The sequence below is a fragment of the Mercenaria mercenaria genome, chromosome 1, assembly GCF_021730395.1.
Source record: "Mercenaria mercenaria strain notata chromosome 1, MADL_Memer_1, whole genome shotgun sequence".
In the NCBI taxonomy this organism is placed as follows: Eukaryota; Metazoa; Mollusca; class Bivalvia; order Venerida; family Veneridae; genus Mercenaria; species Mercenaria mercenaria.
In genome coordinates, this window is record NC_069361.1 from 58,103,410 (window position 1) to 58,126,460 (window position 23,051).

Here is a 23,051-nt window from a genome sequence, read left to right on the forward strand (position 1 = left end):
AAAATGGACATAAGTTTTTGTGTCAACTATTGTCAAAATAAGGAAAGGTATTCTACTCACCTAGGCACAAGTTGTGTGCAAGTTTGATTAAAATCAATTGCAAAAATGTGGTCTCTATCGTGTTCACAAGCCAAAAGAGCAAATTTTGGCCCTTTAAGGGGCCATAACTCTGGAACCCATAATGGGATCTGGCCAGTTTTCGAAAGGAACCAAGATATGCCGATACAAGTTTTGTGCAAGTTTGATTAAAATTGATTGCAAAATGTGGTCTCTATCTTGTTCACAAGAAATTGTGGACGGACACCGATGGACGAAAGGCGATCACAAAAGCTCACATTGTCACTACATGACAGGTGAGCTAAAAACAAAAAAAACTCCCGGAATAAACAACATTTTTGGTCCTATAGCCCACATAAATGGCTCAATTTAGTTCATACTCAAACATGGCAAGACCTACAAATTGACCTATATGTACCGGTAGGTGACCTTGACCTTATGATCTTCAACTGTAAACTTAAAACCTAAAAAGAAACAGTATCTTTAGTTATACACCCAGGGGCATGATTTTGCATTTTGAAAGTTTTCTTCTGTAGTTTGAAATGGTACTTCAATGTGTTACACTGAAGACTTGATACATTACAAAGGACAGACAGGAAGAGAACAGAGTTTTTTTAGGTATACGAGTAAGCTGTGGAATTACCGTTTGGAATGGTCTATTAACAAGCTGCAGTGTTGCAGTTTGACAGTCAAATGACATAATAGACAAGTCATGATGCCTTACATGTAGGCCATAACTTTTCATGTCCTGGAAATGCTTTAATACTAACATTTTGATATTCATTTCATTTTCCTTTCAATAGTTTTTTTCTGGGAGCTGACATGGTCCTATATTAGGGAATTATGAAGTTTCATTAGTTATATTTATTATTTGATACACAAACTTCCATTGAGAGAATCTGGAAAAACTAGGTCAGCAAAGTTCACAAGTAATGGACTATTAAAAAAAAAATGCCTGTTTATTAAATTATGTTAGAAAGATTCTACTGGACCAGACTATTTATTTAAAACAATGAAAAAAATACCTAGGCTGTTTACTTACCTGAAGAAGTTCAATAAGTATCCTATTGATTGGTGACCCAGTAAATATCCTTGTATTGAATTAGATATATAAATATTTTATGAGAAAAGACAGAAAACATTAACACTCAATTATTAAGAAAGAATCCATTGGTTTGAAGACTATTGCTGTATATTTGTATCGAAATTCAGAATACCCAATCATTTGGTAACTTGAGGAGTCTTACTTTACCCATTGAGCACTCCAGTTGTTTGTATAACGAGGTTTCGGTGTCATACACATCTTAACTGATTTATCGTGGTTTAATTATGATTGTTTGATTTAAAGTTTATTAAATGACAAGAAATTTATCAGATTTTTGCACAAATGCTACAAATGGTTCAGCATTTTTTGTATTGTCAATGAAACAAAAGACCTCTCCTAAATGTGAGATACCTTGATTGTTGTATTAAATAATGTGTCAGTTATCTTCCTTTATCATTTAAATTTTATTAAAACAATGGATTGATACATGTTCATTGAGGTTGATATCGAGCAAATTTGTGAACTGTTGTATAAAAATAATACTTGTTGATAAAATTCCGAGTTTCTGATTAATTTGGTTTGTGTTTCTAAAACAAAGATGAAAAATTTCAAACTAAATCTGAGATATTTTTAAACACGAATGACTAATATTTCAGTGTTCATATCTTGTTCTCTATCAGTCTATCTTGAAGAAACATTTTAATTGATTCCACTTATATTTTGTTATAAGTAATTAAATTTGTATTGTGCAAGAGAAAGTTATACTATATAAAAAAATAATTTGTATTAAATAATCACCTTTCAGCTGTCAATTTCAAGTTTTGGTCTGGAATTTTTATTTTTAATATAATACCTGACACTTTGTTATATATACAAAGATCAATAAGTAAACTTCAAAATATCCAGCTGACTTTCTCGCATCCAATGAATGCTATTTGACAATATATAGGAATGTAATATTTTGCATTAATTTCGCAGACAATGACTTATTTAGTCAAATGCTTAAATTATATTTGAAACATTTAATAAAATTCAAATTTAAAAAGGACATAGGGAAAGTTAATTTTCTTCCAGTTGGCATTAAAAACCAGCAAGTATAAGAAAGTCATGAAAACATTCAGCATTAATATGAAAATAAGCAATACAACATCATGCGGCCAGTAAAGCTTATAGAAGAGTTTTAAGCATTACTCAGATAATACAGCTTTAATTATCTCTCAGCTGTTAGAGATTTAACTACTGTTCTCTCAGCTGTTAGATATTTAACTACTGTTCTCTCAGCTGTTAGAGATTTAACTACTGTTCTCTCAGCTGTTAGATATTTAACTACTGTTCTCTCAGCTGTTAGAGATTTAACTACTGTTCTCTCAGCTGTTAGAGATTTAACTACTGTTCTCTCAGCTGTTAGAGATTTAACTACTGTTCCCTCAGCTGTTAGAGATTTAACTACTGTTCTCTCAGCTGTTAGAGATTTAACTACTGTTCTCTCAGCTGTTAGAGATTTAACTACTGTTCTCTCAGCTGTTAGAGATTTAACTACTGTTTAGCAAGGAAAACATAACCAGTAGAATTTTAATGATCACTCGGCCAACAAGCTTAACCATCACTTAATCAGAAGAGCTTCAACCATCTTTCCGCCAGAAGAGCTTTATCCACCACTAAGCCAGAAGAGCATTATACATCACTCAGCAAGAAGAGCTTTATCAACCACATAACTAAGCAAGAAAAGTTTTATCCACCACACTACTAAGCAAGAAGAGCATTTTACATCTCTCAGCCAAGAGTGCTTTATCCATCTTTCTATCTATCTCTCAGCAGAAAGAGCATTACAGAAGAGCATTATCCATCTCTCTACCAGAAGAGTATTAGCCATCTCTTAGCAGAAAGAGCATTACAGAAGAGCATTTTCCATCTCTCAACTAGACGAGTATTGTCCATCTCTCAGCAGAAAGAGCATTAAGGAAGAGCATTATCCATCTTGCATCCAGAAGAGTATTATCTATCTCTGAGCAGAAAGAGCATTACAGAAGAGCATTATCCATCTCTCAACTGGAAGAGCATTATTCATATCTGAGCAGAAAGAGCATTACAGAAAAGCATTATCCATCTCTCAAATGGAAGAGTATTATTCATCTCTGAGCAGAAAGAGCATTACAGAAGAGCATTATCCATCTCTCAAATGGAAGAGTATTATCCATCTCTCCACAGAAAGAGCATTACAGAAGAGCATTGTCCATCTCTCAGCTGGAAGAGTATTATTAATATCTGAGCAGAAAGAGCATTAAAGAAGAGCATTATCCATCTCTCTACCAGAAGAGTATTATCCATCTCTCAGCAGAAAGAGCATTACAGAAGAGCATTATCCATCTCTCTACCAGAAGAGTGTTATCCATCTCTCTACCAGAAGAGTGTTATCCATCTCCCAGCAGAAAGAGCATTACAGAAGAGCATTTTCTATCTCTCTACCAGAAGAGTATTATCCATCTCTCAGCAGAAAGAGCATTAATTACAGAAGAGCATTTTCCATCTGTCTACCAGAAGAATATTTTCCATCTCTCTACCAGAAGAGTGTTATCCATCTCTCAACAGAAAGAGCATTACAGAAGAGCATTACCCATCTCTCAACCGGAAGTATATTATCCATCTCTCTGCAGAAAGAGCATTACAGAAGAGCATTTTTCATCTCTCTACCAGAAGAGTATTATCCATCTCTCAGCAGAAAGAGCATTACAGAAGAGCATTTTCCATCTCTCTACCAAAGAGTGTTATCCATCTCTCTACCAGAAGAGTGTTATCCATCTTTCAGCAGAAAGAGCATTACAGGAGAGCATTATCCATCTCTCTACCAGAAGAGTATTATCCATCTCTCTACCAAAAGAGTATTATCCATCTCTCAGCAGAAAGAGCATTACAAAAGAGCATTTTCCATCTCTCTGCCAGAAGAGTGTTATCTATCTCTCAACCAGAAGTGTTATTCATCTCTCATCAGAAAGAGCATTACAGAAGAGCATTATCCATCTCTCTACAAGAAGAGTATTACCCATCTCTGTGCAGAAAGAACATTACATAAGAGCATTTTCCTTCTATCTACCAGAAGATTATTACCCGTCTCTCAGCAGAAAGAGCATTACAGAAGAGCATTTTCCATCTCTCAACCAGACGAGTATTATCCATTTCTCAACCAGATTCTCAGCCAGTAGAGCTCTCTACCAGAAGTGTTATCCATCTCTCATCAGAAAGAGCATTACAGAAGAGCATTATCCATCTCTCTACCAGAAGAGTATTATCCATCTCTGAGCATCAAGAGCATTACAAAAGAGCATTTTCCTTCTCTCTACCAGAAGAGTATTATCCATCTCTCTACCAGAAGAGTGTTATCCATCTCTCTACCAGAAGAGTGTTATCCATCTCCCAGCAGAAAGAGCATTACAGAAGAGCATTATCCATATCTCAGCCAGAAGAGTATTATCCATCTCTCAGCAGAAAGAGCATTACAGAAGAGCATTTTCTATCTCTTTACCAGAAGAGTATTATCCATCTCTCAGCAGAAAGAGCATTAATTACAGAAGAGCATTTTTCATCTGTCTACCAGAAGAATGTTATCCATCTCTCTACCAGAAGAGTGTTATCCATCTCTAAACAGAAAGAGCATTACAGATGAGCATTACCCATCTCTCAACCGGAAGTGTATTATCCATCTCTCTGCAGAAAGAGCATTACAGAAGAGCATTTTTCATCTTTCTGCCAGAAGATTATTACCTGTCTCTCAGCAGAAAGAGCATTACAGAAGAGCATTTTCCATCTCTCAACCAGACGAGTATTATCCATTTTTCAACCAGACTCAGCCAGAAGATCCATCTCTCAGCTTTATCCATCTCTCAGCTGGAAGAGCATTATCCATCTCTCAGCAGAAAGAGCATTACAGAAGAGCAATTTCCATCTCTCTACCAGAAGAATATTATCCATCTCTCAGAAAGAGCACACCTCTAAGCATTGTCCATCTCTCAACCAGAAGAGCTTTATCCACCTCTCAGCCAGAAGAGCTTTATCCATCACTTAGCCTGAAAATCTTTAACCATCACTTTGTAGAGCTTTATCCAAATCTCAGCAGAAAGAGTATTGTCCATCTCTCAGTAGAAGAGCATTGTCCATCTCTCAGTAGAAGAGCATTGTCCATCTCTCAACCAGAAGAGCTTTATCAATATCTCAGCCAGAAGAGTTTTTTCCATCACTTAGCCTGAAAATCCTTAACCATCACTTTGTAGAGCCTGCAGACTTGCAGTTTCAACCATGACTTAGTGAGTAGAGTTTTAGTGATCACTCAGCCTAGAGAGCTATAACCATCACTTAGAAAATAGACCTTAACCGTTATTCATGATCATATAACCTTGGAAAATTGAACAGTCCCTTGGCAAAAAAGAGCTTCAGCCAGAAGATATTTAACCATCACTTAATACCGTGTTCACACTAGCAGAACGGTTTTATTTTTATTACGCACTAATTCGCTATAATTGGTATTTGACATTCAAAACCCATCAAAATATAATCTAGTTTGCGTCCACACTAGGCAAAGAAATGTGGTTTAAATATATACATGCAATGTTGGAAGTTAACAAATATCTTGCAATAAGCAAAAAAGGTTACAAAGAATTGAGGCTAACAGAAACAAGAAGGGGTCATCAATATTTAAACTTCTGTGTTCATCTTAGAATTTCTGTTCATTCCATCTATTGTCCATTTTGATCGTCAGCATGACTCCATATCGCAATTTAATGTTTTTGTTTCAACAACAGTCCAATTACTTTTGCCTGCCACAGCATTAATTGTTTGATACAAAAGAGAAACACATGGTATTCTTCCTCCAAAAGGTAAGATCTGTAGATTTGGGATTGTAAAACCAGTTATAACCCACATTTGCGTTCACATTTGTAAAATAATGTAGCATTACTTTTTAATGTAGTATTAAAACCACCTCCCGAGGTAGTTTTAATGCTACATTACAGAAACCACTTGACCTTTACAAAATTCATGTTTAACACCACATATAGTGTGGACGCAAACAAGTTTAAAAAATAAACCCAAGTTAATGTAGGATTAAAAACGTAGTCTGAACACGGTATTAATACCGTGTTCAGACTACGTCTTTAATCCTATATTAACTTGGGTTTATTTTTTAAACTTGTTTGCGTCCACACTATATGTGGTGTAAAATGTGTATTATGTAAAGGTCAAGTGGTTTCTGTAATATAGCATTAAAACTACCCCGGGAGATGGTTTTAATACTATATTAAAAAGTAATACTACATTATTTTACAAGTGTGAACGCAAATGGGAGTTATAACTGGTTTTACAATCCTAAATTCCCAGATTTTACCTTTTGGCGGAAGAATACCATGTGTTTCTCTTTTGTATCAAACAATTGATGCTATGGCTGGCAAAAGTAATTGGAGTGTTGATGAAACAAAAACATTAAATTGCGATATGGAGTCATGTTGATGCGCAAAATGGACTATAGATGGATGGACAGAAATTCGTAGATGAACACAGAAGTTTAAACACTGATGACTCCTTCTAATGTTTCTGTCAGCCTCCTTCTTTGTAACCTTTTTTGCTTACTGCAAAATACTTGTTAACTTGTAACATTGCAGGTATATATTTAAACCACATTTCTTTGCCTAGTGTGGAAGCAAACTAGATTATATTTTGATGGGTTTTTAAATGTCAAATACCAATTATAGCCAATTAGCGCCTGATAAAAATAAAACCGATCTGCTAGTGTGAACACGTATAATAAGTGATATGTTAGCAAGTAAAGTTTTAATCATCACTCAGCTGGCAGAGCTTGGACTATTACTCAGGCAGTGGAGCTGAAGATGATTGAATCAGTAGAACTGTCAGTAGGATAATTTTCACTAGGCACTCTACAAACCTCAACCCTCACTTAACAAGTAGAGCATTAATTACAAATAAATTTTTTTTTTTTTTGAGAGGTGACTGGTACACTCAGGCTTAGCATCAAGTAGCATTTATTCTGTTTTGTGACTAAACATTGTAACTATCATAAGAAATGATAATAAATCTGCTACAAGTTGTTTTGCGTTAAATGTCAGATATATCTTACTATCTCTGTGTTTACCGATTGTGCCACTATTTTTGCAGATTTGGCACCTAAAGCATAGGTTTATTGAGGTACTGTGCTATTAACTGTGACAATAATACTAGGGAGGAGTGCGACCTAGATATTTCTGCCGAATTTTTGTCTGCAGTGCATTTAGGAAGGGTAAGTTTGCTATTTGTTTGTGATTTCTTTTTATGATTTGTTATTGTGTATACCTTCTTGAGTCATGTGCAAGTTTTAATGTGAAATATTATCATGTCCTGACATTGAATCGCAGCACTTTTTCTTTGTGCCAGGTTGCTGTGCTTTATTCAGTGTATGTTTTCTTTGATGAAGTCAAATGTTGGATGCAATTCCTTTCCTCTGCTTCATATCAGAACTGTTATAATATATTTTTTGATATTTATGACACATTTTGTGTGGCAAACATAATGTAAATGAAATGGGACCAACTGCAGAAACGATGACTGCACTTGTCAAAACACTAAGCCTTTTTGTGAAAAAATTATGCAAGAGTACAAAAGTGATCAACATTCAGTGGAATGATACAGGGCCAATAATTACTGTAGTGAGTGAACAGTTTTTAGCTCATCTGATTTTTTGAAAAAAAATGATGAGTTATTGTCATCACTTGAGCGGTTGTCGGCGTCGGCGTCGGCGTCGGTGTCGGCGTTGGCGTCGGCGTCTGCGTCGGCGTTGCCTGGTTAAGTTTTATGTTTAGGTCAGCTTTTCTCCTAAGCTATCAAAGCTATTGCTTTGAAACTTGGAATACTTGTTCACCATCATAAGCTGACCCTGTATAGCAAGAAACATAACTCCATCTTGCTTTTTGCAAGATTTATGGCCCCTTTTGTACTTAGAAAATATCAGATTTCTTGGTTAAGTTTTATGTTTAGGTCAACTTTTCTCCTAAACTATCAAAGCTATTGCTTTGAAACTTGGAATACTTGTTCACCATCATAAGCAGACCCTGTACATCAAGAAACATAACTCCATCTTGCTTTTTGCAAGATTTATTGCCCCTTTTGGACTTAGAAAATCAGTTTTCTTGGTTAAGTTTTATGTTTAGGTCAGCTTTTATCCTAAACTATCAAAGCTATTGCTTTAAAACTTGCAACACTTGTTCACCATCATAAGTTGACCCTGTATAGCAAGAAACATAACTCCGTCCTGCTTTTTGCAAGATTTATGGCCCCTTTTGGACTTAGAAAATATCAGATTTCTTGGTTAAGTTTTATGTTTAGGTCAACTTTTTCTCTTAAACTATCAAAGCTATTGCTTTGAAACTTGCAACACTTGTTCACCATCATAAGCTGACCCTGTACAGCAAGCAACATAACTCCATCCTGCTTTTTGCAATAATTATTGCCCCTTTTGGACTTAGAAAATCATTTTCTTGGTTGAGTATTATGTTTAAGTCAACTTTTCTCATAAACTATCAAAGCTATTGCTTTAAAACTTGCAACAGTTTTTCACCATCATAAGTGGACACTGTACATCAAGAAACATAACTCTATCCTGCTTTTTGCAAGAATGATGGCCCTTTTTAGACTTAGAAAATCATGGGTAGGACAATATTTCTATTACACAAAAAAAATCAGATGAGCGTCAGCACCCGCAAGGCGGTGCTCTTGTCTTGAACTTGTGTCTGCATAAGTCCATGAAATAAAATCTCAACAAAAAAATGAAATTATATGTTTGGATCTGTTCTAGAATATTCATGTCTCTATGGAAAAAAGTCATTTTAGGCAAACCAGAAAAAGTTTACAAAGTATACAGTTATATTACAGTACTTACAGCCTGAAGATGATTCACACACAGACACAAGGACACGTCCATTTTATGTAAAGTGTTAAAACAACAGTTCCTATAATTTGCACATTCTTTGGTAAGTTAATATTTCTATTTCTTTTCTCTTAACTGACCAGTATGCATATTGCTCAGTTAGGTGTAATGAAGATTCTGTTTGTTTATTATGGTTCAAGTCTTTGTAAACAAAATTTTCAATTAACATGCCTGGGACACCATTATTTACCCACATCATATGACACCAGGGCAATGCCTTGGGCACCATTATTTATCCACACCATATGACACCAGGGCCATGCCTGGGACATGATTACTGTAAACCTAGAAATGTTCGCGAACACTATATTTCGCTTTTTTATGACGACAGACGATTTAGCAGCTACAAAGGTTCGCGGAATACGCCAGTCGCGACATAAGCTAAAACTTAATAGCTTAAGCACATAACAAACGGTCGCAGGTAAAATAACAGATACGGCTGCACATAAATTATACAAATACTAGTAATTGGTCACTTATCCTTAACACATTTTCATTCTACCCTACTTTGTGATCGTGGGTAAAATTCACATTCTTCAATATACCGTTTGTGATCGCAAATCGCTTATAATAGTACATGTACAAGGAAGCAGACCAAGATGTCTATACGGATTTTTATGCCCCCGAAGGGAGGCATATAGTTTTTGAACCGTCTGTCGGTCTGTCAGTCTGTCAGTCTGTTGGTCTGTCCGCATTTTTCGTGTCCGGTCCATATCTTTGTCATCAATGGATGGATTTTCAAATAACTTGGCATGAATGTGTACCACAGTAAGACGACGTGTCGCGCGCAAGACCCAGGTCCTTAGCTCAAAGGTCAAGGTCACACTTGGACATTTAAGGTTATTGCATTGATGGGCGTGTCCGGTCCATATCTTTGTCATCGATGGATGGATTTTCAAATAACTTGGCATGAATGTGTACCACAGTAAGACGACGTGTCGTGCGCAAGACCCAGGTCCGTACCTCAAAGGTCAAGGTCACACTTAGACATTAAGGGATAGTGCATTGATGGGTGTGTCCGGTCCATATCTTTGTCATCGATGGATGGATTTTCAAATAACTTGGCATGAATGTGTACCACAGTAAGACGACATGTCGCGCGCAAGACCCAGGTCCGTATCTCAAAGGTCAAGGTCACACTTAGACATTAAGGGATAGTGCATTGATGGGCGTGTCCGGTCCATATCTTTGTCATCGATGGATGGATTTTCAAATAACTTGGCATGAATGTGTACCACAGTAAGACGACATGTCATGCGCAAGACCCAGGTCTGTAGCTCAAAGGTCAAGGTCACACTTAGATGTTAAAGGTCTTTTTTCATGATAGTGCATTGATGGGCGTGTCCGGTCCATATCTTTGTCATTCATGCATGGATTTTAAAATAACTACGCATAAATGTGTGACACAGTAAGACGACGTGTCGTGCGCAAGACCCAGCTCCGTAGGTCAAAGGTCCTAAACTTGAACATCGGCCATAACAATTCATTTAAAGTGCCATCGGGGGCATGTGTCATCCTATGGAGACAGCTCTTGTTTTTGTGGTATCAATTTTGATCAAACAAACACAAGCATTTTTCCCTGTGATAACTGGACCATGGCTGAGAATGGTAATAGTGTTTTAAGAATAAAATTTATTGTTTGATGCGATAACATAGCCAAGGTGATTAAAATAACAGGTTCAAACAAATATTTTACTGTTGTCAGTGTTTCACATAATTTTTGCTTAAAAAAAAATGTTATGCATATTGTCCCATAGACGATGTATTTGTTTGTATCACATTTTGCTTAAATTATTTGATCCGTGATATAAGTATATAATATAAATATACTATAATAAGAAATTTCTACATTATTAAAACATCTCAATTAATAAAACAATCATGTCAAACGTTCGGCAAATCACAACATTGTCATGTACAATGAAAACTACAAACATTCACGTTTTCATGGTAGCTGGCTGGTTCGCGGCTACAAAACATTGCGGATACACATCAACCGCGAAAGTCGCTAACTTAAATAGCGTGAAACCATTTCTAGGTTTACAGTATTTACCCACATCATACAACTCCAGGGCCCTGCCTTGGGCACCATTATTTACCCACATCATACAACACCAGGGCCATGCCTGGGGCACCATTATTTACCCACATCATACAACACCGGGGCCAAGCCTTGGGCACTATTATTTATCCACACCATATGACACCAGGACCATGCCTGGGGCACCATTATTTACCCACATCATACAACACCAGGGCCATGCCTGGGGCACCATTATTTATCCACATCATACAACACCAGGGCCATGCCTGGGGCACCATTATTTATCCATACCATATGACACCAGGGCCATGCCTGGGACACCATTATTTACCCACATCATACAACACCAGGGCCATGCCTGGGGCACCATTATTTATCCACACCATATGACACCAGGGCCATGCCTGGGGAACCATTATTTACCCACATCATTCAACACCAGGGCCATGCCTTGGGCACCATTATTTATCCATACCATATGACGCCAGGGCCATGCCTGGGGCACCATTATTTACCTACATCATACAACACCAAGGCCATGCCTGGGGCACCATTATTTATCCACACCATATGACACCAGGGCCAATCCTTGGGCACCATTATTTATCCATACCATATGACACCAGGGCCATGCCTGGGACACCATTATTTACCCACATCATACAACACCAGGGCCATGCCTGGGGCACCATTATTTACCCACATCATACAACACCAGGGCCATGCCTGGGGCACCATTATTTATTCATACCATATGACACCAGGGCCATGCCTGGGACACCATTATTTACCCACATTATACAACACCAGGGCCATGCCTGGGGCACCATTATTTATCCACACCATATGACACCAGGGCCATGCCTGGGGAACCATTATTTACCCACATCATACAACACCGGGGCCAAGCCTTGGGCACTATTATTTATCCACACCATATGACACCAGGACCATGCCTGGGGCACCATTATTTACCCACATCATACAACACCAGGGCCATGCCTGGGGCACCATTATTTACCCACATCATACAACACCAGGGCCATGCCTGGGGCACCATTATTTATCCATACCATATGACACCAGGGCCATGCCTGGGACACCATTATTTACCCACATCATACAACACCAGGGCCATTCCTGGGGCACCATTATTTATCCACACCATATGACACCAGGGCCATGCCTGGGGAACCATTATTTACCCACATCATACAACACCAGGGCCATGCCTTGGGCACCATTATTTATCCATACCATATGACGCCAGGGCCATGCCTGGGGCACCATTATTTACCTACATCATACAACACCAAGGCCATGCCTGGGGCACCATTATTTATCCACACCATATGACACCAGGGCCAATCCTTGGGCACCATTATTTACCCACATCATATGACACCAGGGCCATGCCTGGGGCACCATTATTTACCCACATCATATGACACCAGAGCCATGCCTTGGGCACAATTATTTACCCACATCTTATGACACCAGGGCCATGCTTGGGACACCATCATTTACCCTCAAAAATGTACGTACTCACTCCACATCTTGTCTACACCGCTTTTAAAAGTCGGAGTCGATTCATTTTTTGTTGATAACCGTTACTGTATAAGAACTGCGTGTAACTTTCGCAATTGTTTGTTTTTAGGAATCATTTTAATGATTTTTAGCTTGACTATTCGAAGAATAGGGGAGCTATCCTACTGTCCCCGGCATCGTGAGCGTCACACAAAGTTAAAGTTTGCGTACCACCCCAAATATTTTTGAAGTCCATTGAGATATTGCTTTCATATTTTGCATACTTGTTTACCATCATGACCCCAGTCTGTAAAAAGGAGGAGGCAACTCTATCAAGCATTTTGACTGAATTATGGCCCCTTTTCGACTTAGAATAAATGTTAAAGTTTGCGTACCACCCCAAATACTTTCAAAGTCCATTGAGATATTGCTTTCATATTTTGCATACTTGTTTACCATCATGTCCCCAGTCTGTAAAAAGGAGGAGGCAACTCTATCAAGCATTTTGACTGAATTATGGCCCCTTTTCGACTTAGAATAAATGTTAAAGTTTGCGTACCACCCCAAATATTTTTGAAGTCTATTGAGATATTGCTTTCATATTTTGCATACTTGTTTACCATCATGACCCCAGTCTGTAAAAAGGAGGAGGCATCTCTATCAAGCATTTTGACTGAATTATGGCCCCTTTTTGACTTAGAATAAATGTTAAAGTTTGCATACCACCCCAAGTATTTTCAAAGTCCATTGAGATATTGCTTTCATATTTTGCATACTTGTTTACCATCATGACCCCAGTCTGAAAAAGGAGGAGGCAACTCTATCAAGCATTTTGACTGAATTATGGCCCCTTTTCGACTTAGAATAAATGTTAAAGTTTGCATACCACCCCAAATATTTTCAAAGTCCATTGAGATATTGCTTTCATATTTTGCATACTTGTTTACCATCATGACCCCAGTCTGTAAAAAGGAGGAGGCAACTCTATCAAGCATTTTGACTGAATTATGGCCCCTTTTCGACTTAGAATAAATGTTAAAGTTTGCATACCACCCCAAGTATTTTCAAAGTCCATTGAGATATTGCTTTCATATTGTGCATACTCGTTTACCATCATGACCCCAGTCTGTAAAAAGGAGGAGGCAACTCTATCAAGCATTTTGACTGAATTATGGCCCCTTTTCGACTTAGAATATGCTTATTGTAATGTTAAAGTTTTACTCATTGCTTATATTATACTATCAAGCACTGAGAATAGTCGAGCACGCTGTCCACTGACAGCTCTTGTTGTAAGTATCAGTCGGAATGTTTTTATCTTATTTCGCAAAGAATTCAGATAAAACATTTGAAAGCTTGTCACTACGTTCGTACTCATCCGTACTCTAAATGTGTTTGTACTCAAAATAATTCGAATGTAAAGTTATTACTTTTGAAATTGTGTTCCTATTTATCAAATTTTTAAGTGATATTTAAAAATATGGGTAATTTTATGTTTGTAATAATGACAGATTAAAAGAATTGGTTAAAAACCATCATTACATGCTTTTGGAAGTGTTGTTGATTTCTGGGCCCTGGTAATGGATATTTAAAACATGTTTACCATTTCCAAGAACAACAGAATAGTAATTAAAAAATGTACCGGAATCGTAAAGTCATCACATATGAAAACAATGCATTTAGTCATCGTGTAGTGTTTTTTATGCAAGAATAGCGACAAAACACGTTTGTTTTGTGTATTTACATCTGCAGAAGCCCTTGGGGATATGTTTGTGACCTCGGCCTTCGGTCTCTGTCACAAACAATCCCGCAGGCTTCTGCAGATGTTAATGCACAAAAAAACGTGTATTATCCCTACATTATTTATCCACATCATATGACACCAGAGCCATGCCTTGGGCACCATTATTTATCTACACCATATGACACCAGGGCCATGCTTGGGACACCATTATTTACCCACATCATACAACACCAGGGCCATGCCTGGGGCACCATTATTTACCCACATCAAACAACACCAGGGCCATGCCTGGGGCACCATTATTTACCCACATCATACAACACTAGGGCCATGCCTGGGGCACCATTATTTATCCACACCATATGACACCAGGGCCATGCCTGGGGCACCATTATTTACCCACATCATACAACCCCAGGGCCATGCCTTGGGCATCATTATTTACCCACATCACACAACACCAGGGCCATGCCTGGGGCACCATTATTTACCTCCATCATACAACTCCAGGGCCATGCCTGGGGCACCGTTATTTACCCACATCTTACAACACCAGGGCCATGCCTGGGACACCATTATTTACCCATATCATACAACACCGGGCCATACCTGGGGCACCATTATTTACCCACATCATACAACACCAGGGTCATGCCTTGGGCACCATTATTTACCCACATCATGACACCAGGTCTGTATGCATTTGGTTAATTTTGTTTTTGTTGGGCTTAATGTCACACAGACACAGTCATAGCTCATAATATTATGGCAAGGTTCCAGCTTTTCATGGTGGAGGAAGACCCCAGGTGCCCCTTCAGGCATTATTTCATTACAGATGGGCACCTGGGTAGAACCATCAACTTTCCGTAAGCCAGCTGGACGGCTTCCTCACGTAAAGAATTCTAAGTCCCATGTGAGGTTCAAACCCACATTGGTGAAGGGCATTTGGTTATTACCATATTTGATTTCGTATCTGCCATAATGACTGGAAAGTACCCTATGCGCCTTAGTTTGATACAGAAAACCAATAATATTTCAGATTTTGCAAACATTTTTCCCCCCACAGTTATTTAATGTTTTGTGGTAGCTAGCCTTTCTGTACTTTCAGTACTTTGATTTATGCCCCGGGGCATGTAGTGATTGAACTGTTCATTTGTTTGTTAGTCCGTCCGTACAGTTGCCTTTAGCCCACATTAATATCCCAATTTAGTTCATACTCAAACTCAACAATCCTTGTGGCAAGACCTACAAACTGACCTATGTGATGACCTTGACCCTCGTGACCTTCAACTTCAAACTTAAAACCTTAATAAACAACATTTTTGGTCCTTCAGCCCTCATAAATGACCCAACTTAGTTCATACTCACACTCAACAAACTTTATGGCCGGATCTACATACTGACCAATATATATATATACATGACTTTGACCCTCAAATGACCTTCACCTTCAAATTTAAAACCTTAATTTATAAACAACATTTTTGGTCCTACAGCCCACATAAATGACCTAATTTAGTTCATACACTCAACAAACCTTGTGGCAAGACCTATAAACTGACAAATAGATAAATGACCATGACCCTCATATAATCTTCACCTTAACAAACATAAAATCCTAATAAACATTTTTGGTCCTCAGCCATCTAAATGACCCAATTTACTTCATACTCGCACTCTACAAACTTATGGCAAGACCTACAAACTGACCTATATATAAATGACCTTGACCCTCATATGACCTTCACCTTCAAACTTAAAACTGCACAAACCAGATTGCCTACATCCCACATTAATGACCTGATTTAGTTCTTACTCATACTCAACAATCCTTGTGGCAACACGTACAAACTGACCTATATATATAAATGACCTTGACCCTCATATGGCTTTCACTTTCAAACTTAAAACCTTAATAATTAGTATCTTTGGTCCTGCAACCCATATAAATGACACAATTTAGTTCATACTTGCGCTCAACAAACCTTGTGACAAGCCCTACAGACTGACCTATATATAGGTGACCTTGACCTTCATATGATCTTTGCCTTAAACTTAACATCTCAAAAAAAAAAAAACATCTTTGGTCATACACCCAGGGGCATGATTTTGCGCTCCTTGTTTGATTGTGGATTACCCTGTTAAACAACACTGTTAACACTGTTAGTTGACACAGAGAATATAACATAGATTTATAATTCTTGCCATTTCAGACTGTGTATATCATATGCAGGATGCTATACTTTGCAGTATTGTTTTTTATACCCCCGGCATCTACTCATGCGGGAGGCATATAGTGATTGTCCAGTCCGTTCGTTCGTTTGTCTGTTCATCCGTCCGTCCGTACGAGTTTAACCAAATGGGACCGTTTCGTCTAGCATCAATACCCCTTACTAGAATGACTTGATACTAATGCAGATGTAACCTGTGACCATTCCTCATCTTCAGACATCACCTGACCTCAGTTTGACCTTGACCTTGACCTCATTTTGGACTTAGGTTGCTTTATATGGGCCATCTCTTGGTTAACCAAATGGGACCGTTTCGTCTAGCATCAATACCCCTTACTAGAATGACTTGATACTAATGCAGATGTAACCTGTGACCATTCCTCATCTTCAGACATCACCTGACCTCAGTTTGACCTTGACTTTGACCTCGTTTTGGACTTAGGTTGCTTTGTATCAACAAGGATTCCACCGGGGGCATCAAGCGTTTATTGAACGCAGCTCCTTGTTTCATTGTGGGACTGGTTACATATTACCAAAAAACTATTTGTCTGCATTAGGTGCATGTTCAGACATTAGCAGGCCACAGAATAAAAACGGAATAGAAAGCTGATGAGAACTTTTATAGGTATGGATAAAGTTGCAGCGGTCATTCATATGTAATGTTTTAACACATAGCATTACTTATAAGCAGAATGAAGTTTATTTGTGCAGATAGTCACATAAACATAAAAGTAATGTGATTATGTACCTACTGCTGTGTATTTATTGGCTGTAATTGTTTCTTTATTATTAAATGATGTAACTGAAGTGAATACGATGTGTTACATTATTTTATGTCACTGCAAAAATGTTTTTCCTTCTCATAAATACTTCCCTGCAATGTTATTATAGGTTGCGATCAACTAACAGATGTCAACAAATGTAAGAGTTATTTGTTGTATATGAGTTGTAACTACATATAATTGTCATTCTTGATAATTTGGCTTCCGAAAGAGACTTTTGTGGGTTAGAGAGTGCCATGTTGGACTCGAGATGGGATACCTAACATTCACTTTAATTAAGATAGAAGAATAGATGGAAAAATACATTTGTACTGGGCTGACGACCAGGTACACTCGACTGTCAGGCGGGTCATAAATACTGTACTTCCATATGGCAGATTTATTTCATATTCTCTGGACTTGTTTCTAAGACCAAAGTATAAATTATGATAATAATTATGTTTACCAAAAATGGGCTACATTGATTTAGTATAATTAATGATCATGTATATTGTCAAACCATTGGGCTAAGTAGAGTTATTTGATTTGCCATGTTGATCAATGGTGGTTTAGTGAGAACAAAACGTGGGCCTCTCAACCCAGAGGTCATAGGTTTGACCTTTGAGAACTGTGTACACTTCCTTCAGAGTGAAACGAGTATATGGCATTACCAGAATGCATCAAGAAATCATCGCATTGCAAGGATGCACACAAATCAGTGGGGTTTTTTCAATGCCACAAACCGTAATATGTGTTCTCCAATAGAAATTTATAGTACTCAAAGCTTATGATCTTGGGGCTTAAAATTTATCATGCAGTTAATGAACACATGCTAAATTATGCGGATTGTAAATAAGAAAAGCATACCTGTAGGATCAGTGCTTACAATGATGCAATATCTACATCGTAACATTGTTTTGTTAAGGGATTGTGTTTGCGCAATGGAAGGTTTTTGGATCTGCTTTGGTATTTAGAATTTCACCAAATGAACTTCATGCATAGGTATATATCTCTGACGAAATTGTCAGATTAAGAAAAAATGTGGTGGTTGTTACAAGGAATTCATCTAATGAGTGGTGGAATCAGTTAGAAAATAGCAGACATATTAAAGTAAGCTTCATGTTTGGTTTTGTGAGGAAGCTGACAATGACCAGAGCTTGGTGGCAAACATAATGTAAATATGTTATATTATTCTTTGAATTGAAAATATCAGGTTTAAAGCAAATAGGTTTTTTTATCTTTTCAGCATATTGGAGGGGCTTCCGTGGCCTAGTGGTTAAGGTCTGTTGACTTCAAATCACTTGCCCCTCACCGATGTGGGTTCGAGCCTCACTTGGGACGTTGAATTCTTCATGTGAGGAAGCCATCCAGCTGGCTTACGGAAGGTCGGTGGTTCAACCCAGGTGCCCGCCTGTGATGAAATAATGTACGGAGGGTCACCTGGGATCTTCCTCCACCATCAAAGCTGGAAAGTCGCCATATGACCTATAATTGTGTTGGTTCAACGTTAAACCCAACAAAACAAACAAAACATCAGCATATTGGTGACAGTTCATCTGCAATGTTATTACTTCCTTCTTCTGTGAATCAGGCAGTATTCTACATATGTAATAAGCTTACAAAGCAGCTGTGGTGCAACTGTTAGCTCGAATACAATAACTGATCAGATTAAGGCCTCTGTGATAACCCAAATCGTAAAAAACATAAACAAGATGTGCTGTCACTCAGTTTTTGCATAATTTCTGTATATTGGCAGGGATGGCTGACATGATATCTTGTATATTGGAGATGATCCCTGTCAGCTGATCTTTCACATGGCAGATTGCTGAGGAAACAGATACATGTTACAGGTATTAAGTGATACTAGGGCATAAATGCACAATTAATCATAAAACATAGAGCAGGTTTATTGCCCATCTCTCACCCCCTTGAAACTCTTATTGATACATTTACTGCAATGGCAGTACTTCCTCAATGGCAATTGATTTGTTATTACTATTAGGCCATGAGTATAGTTTTTCCGTGGGTTTTCTCCAAAATTGCAGGTTGAATTTTAAGGATCAACTTTAAGCCTAGTTGTGTTTGGCATTGGGGTTTACCAGTTGAGTGATTTTAGGCACATTTATAGGCCTTCAGGAAAAGGTATACAAGTAGCATTTTGCTTGGGTTAGAAGACATTTTTGTTAGCTTGATTTCAGTATTATATAATAAATGTGGGTGTTTATTTCAAGCTTACATAGAATTTCTGTTTAGCACTGAAAAATGACTAACATTAATAGATTATCAGCTAGCAGACTATGCCAAGTTTTGATGAAATTCTATTGTCTAATGTATCTGTTCTCATAGAAAAGTTAATTTCAGATATTCTTATCCATGCATTTACTATTCATATTTTAGGCTTGGTGCCAGGATCAATTTCTGTGAAAGAAGGCATGAAGAAACTGCAGACAGGCTTTGAGAAAATTTGTTAAGTATTATTTGCTTACATACTGCTTAAGGGAATGAGGGACTGGCTGTTTACAAATGTTGATGAAGATTCAGAACCAGACTGTACATGTTTGACTGATTCACAGTTTTAAATTTTTATCTGGAAGAACTAATTGATACAAAAAAGGTCTTTGAAGAAATGTAAACATATTTCTTTAATTATCAGGAAGACCTTGACTCTGACCATGTGTGTTTTCAGTATATTTTTTATGAGTATAATGCCCCAAATAATTTGATATTTCAATACTGTTCAGTCCAAACAGCATATTTTAAAGAAATTTATTTGAACTTCACATAGTAAGATGAAGGTATTATTTCATAAAAATGTCGCTACTGCCAACAATTGTTTTGTGTGATGTATACTAGTGATGCAGTTGTTACTTGTATGTTTTATATAGCCTATTTTTCTTACATTTACTGCTAAAACCACAGTGTCATATCAGTGCTATCTAAATTTGTAAAATCTACTAAATTACTTTTAGGTCTAAATAGATTACATAATATGTACTTTATATACAGATTATGGTGTTCTGTACTTCAGGAGATGTTACAATATAACACAATTTATTATACTCCAAATTATAGGCTGAAATAATACAACAACAAAAACAAATAATAAAATATATATAATACAACAAATCACCGTACGTTCTCGCATATAAGGCGCACTCACTTATAAGACGCATCCTGACAACGGAATGCAATCTGGGGTCTTTTGCTCTGACCCTTGTAAAAGACGTGGTCATTCTTTGATATCAACAATGTCAAAAAATTGTAGAAATGCATTATTTTCTCGAACTCTGTGTTTTGTGAAATAATAAATTGGTAGAAATCGCCCCTTTTTTTGTAAAAAAAGAATGCAGACTTCATTCATTAAATGTTAAAATATATAATCAGCTTTATATAATTATTTTTCTGTGATAAACACATTTAAATGAATTAGAAACGTAGAATTTACGTCTACAAAACAGCCGAAATTTTGATGATGGTGGTGGGGGGGGGGGGGGGGGGGGGGGTCAAGTTTTACATAGACTTACACAGGAAAAAAACTATAAAGATCTTTTTGCCTTAAAATGCAAGACCTGGGCTTTTGATATAAGTATGTTGCCTTTCCTAGTGTTTCTCTACCAGAAATGTTCACATTATGTCCCTAGGGTGAAAAGAGGCCCTGCCCTGGGGATACCAAGTTTAACATAGACTTATATAGGAAAAATAAAATAAAGATCTTCTTGTCTGAAAGTTCAAGGCCTGGGCCTTTGATATTTGGTATGTAGCATTGCCTTGGTTGATCTCTAATAAGTTTGTTCAAATTGTGCCCCTGGGGTGAAAAGAGGCCCCGCCCAGGGGGTCACTTGTTATAGTTATGAGTTAAAAAGGAAAAACTACTTCAAAAATTATCAGATCATATTTCCTAGACTGTTTAATTATAATTACCTGATGACCCCAAGCAATTAGGGATCACTTGACTGTGACCTTGACCTACAGACCTACTGACCTACTTTCTTGTTTTTTAAGGAACAGCCTTGAAATTGGATGACTTGTACAGTTTTGCACACCGATATTAAAACTGACTTTCAGTTACCATGAATGTGACCCACTGACCTACCTTCTTAATATTTTATCATCAGTTAGCCATTTGAAACATGTGGCTCATATTTCTCAGGTGAGCGATTCAGGGTTATCATGACCCTCTTGTTTTAAAAAATCAAACAATTGAGGTGTCAAGTAAACATATGTTAATACAAATTTCTGGACAAATTCTGCATTTAAAAAAAAGATTATTCCTGGATTTTTCAAAGGAAATAATTATGATATTTAAATTTTGCAGCTCAGAAATCTTGTTTTCAGTTTGATACAAGTGAAACATGAGCTTCTTTGACTGGTTTATTTTGCAAATAACAAAGTCTACAAAGAAAATTTGCACTGATTTTGTTTAAATGGATCAGTGTTGGAAAGTTTTCTTGGGCTGTTCCAAGTTTGTTGCCCAATTAAGTTGGTTTTCTCACTGGAAAATCTTGCCAGCATTTGTTGTATGCACACAGTTTACTGTTGAAAGCTTTCAGTTACACAAGTTCACCATTAAATCAGTTTAAAAAGATAAGACATTTTGACATAAGATAAAATTTGGCACAGATAATGTTTGAAAGAGGCATGTGAAAATCAGTGGTAACTTCATAATGTGCCTTTGTAGTATTCTTACAGATACTCGGATATTTTTTAAGTAACGGTACTTTAATTTGGCAGTTGGGTACAGGTAAAATGATTGTAGAATAAAATGATAATGATATTGTTGTCATCATACTTCATGGCTTCAAATGACTTTTCCAATTAGATAGAGACTTTGCACTTAGATAGACAAAGGTGATCCAGTCCTCTTTGTTGTTAAAGATGGGAGGATATCTATAAACAAAACATTTCTTTGATGGATTTTTGGAAATTATTCAGGATGTACCAAGATTAATGAATTACAAACACTGTTTCATGCATTTGAAAGAGCTGATTTGTAGCTTTGTACTAATCATTTCAGTGTGTAAAGTGCTGCTGTAAAAATTGTAGAAAATGACTATAGAAAAGTTGAAAAGTTTGATTTAGAATATACATTTCACTTCAGTGCATTATGACTTAATAGAAATAATGTGAGTAGCTATTCAAATAAGGATAGCTTACAGGAAAGGGCTTACTTGATGAATGGTGCTTTAGTTCAAACTAATGTTTAAATATAATGTATCATGTATATATGATAACAACCTATGCAACATCAAATAATAAATGATATATAAGAAGTTCAGTTTTATTTTAAAGTACATATGTATTTCTGGAAGAACTCCAAGATAAAGAGTAGATTCTCTAATTGCCAAAGCATGCAGCTATAAATGTTTAAGGAAATCTTAAGCTTTGGCATTCTTCAAGTTAACATGTACTGTATACATTTAAAAATGAAGAGAAAAATACAAGGGTAAAACAGTTTCTCGATAACCAGTCTATACCTTGAATCCAAATAATTTTAGAAAAAATTGTGGATATGTGTCTAATTTATTTTTCTGAGTGAAACATAATCTGGCTTTACATTACAATTCAAATCCTGCATGGCAGGAATTTTCTAGGAAATAAAAGGATTCTCTTGGTATCTTGCAGAACAAACATAGCAATAAATTTTACATTAACTTTAGGGTTACGTAAAGTATTATCAGCTAC

General features: G+C 37.0%; 1 protein-coding gene and 1 long non-coding RNA gene across 7 annotated transcripts in view; one reads left to right on the top strand and one right to left on the bottom strand.

Annotated features, from left to right (window-relative positions):
* Window positions 1-23,051, bottom strand: part of LOC123536450 (delta-like protein 1) — a 228,983-nt gene that overhangs the window by 47,556 nt on the left and 158,376 nt on the right. For 2 of the 6 annotated variants that reach the window (XM_053548880.1, XM_053548874.1), the window contains exon 1: window positions 1,100-1,317. The exons of the other annotated variants lie outside the window; for them this stretch is intronic. The gene's annotated coding sequence lies outside the window, so the exon portion shown is untranslated. Of the gene's footprint in view, window positions 1-1,099; window positions 1,318-23,051 lie in introns of those variants that run through there. 6 annotated transcript variants of the gene reach the window in all.
* Window positions 1-23,051, top strand: part of LOC123536458 (uncharacterized) — a 34,910-nt gene that overhangs the window by 171 nt on the left and 11,688 nt on the right. The window contains exons 2-5 of the long non-coding RNA XR_006683329.2: window positions 7,262-7,382; window positions 9,011-9,108; window positions 19,126-19,219; window positions 19,767-19,835. This is a non-coding gene — a long non-coding RNA (uncharacterized LOC123536458). The remainder of the gene's footprint in view (window positions 1-7,261; window positions 7,383-9,010; window positions 9,109-19,125; window positions 19,220-19,766; window positions 19,836-23,051) is intronic.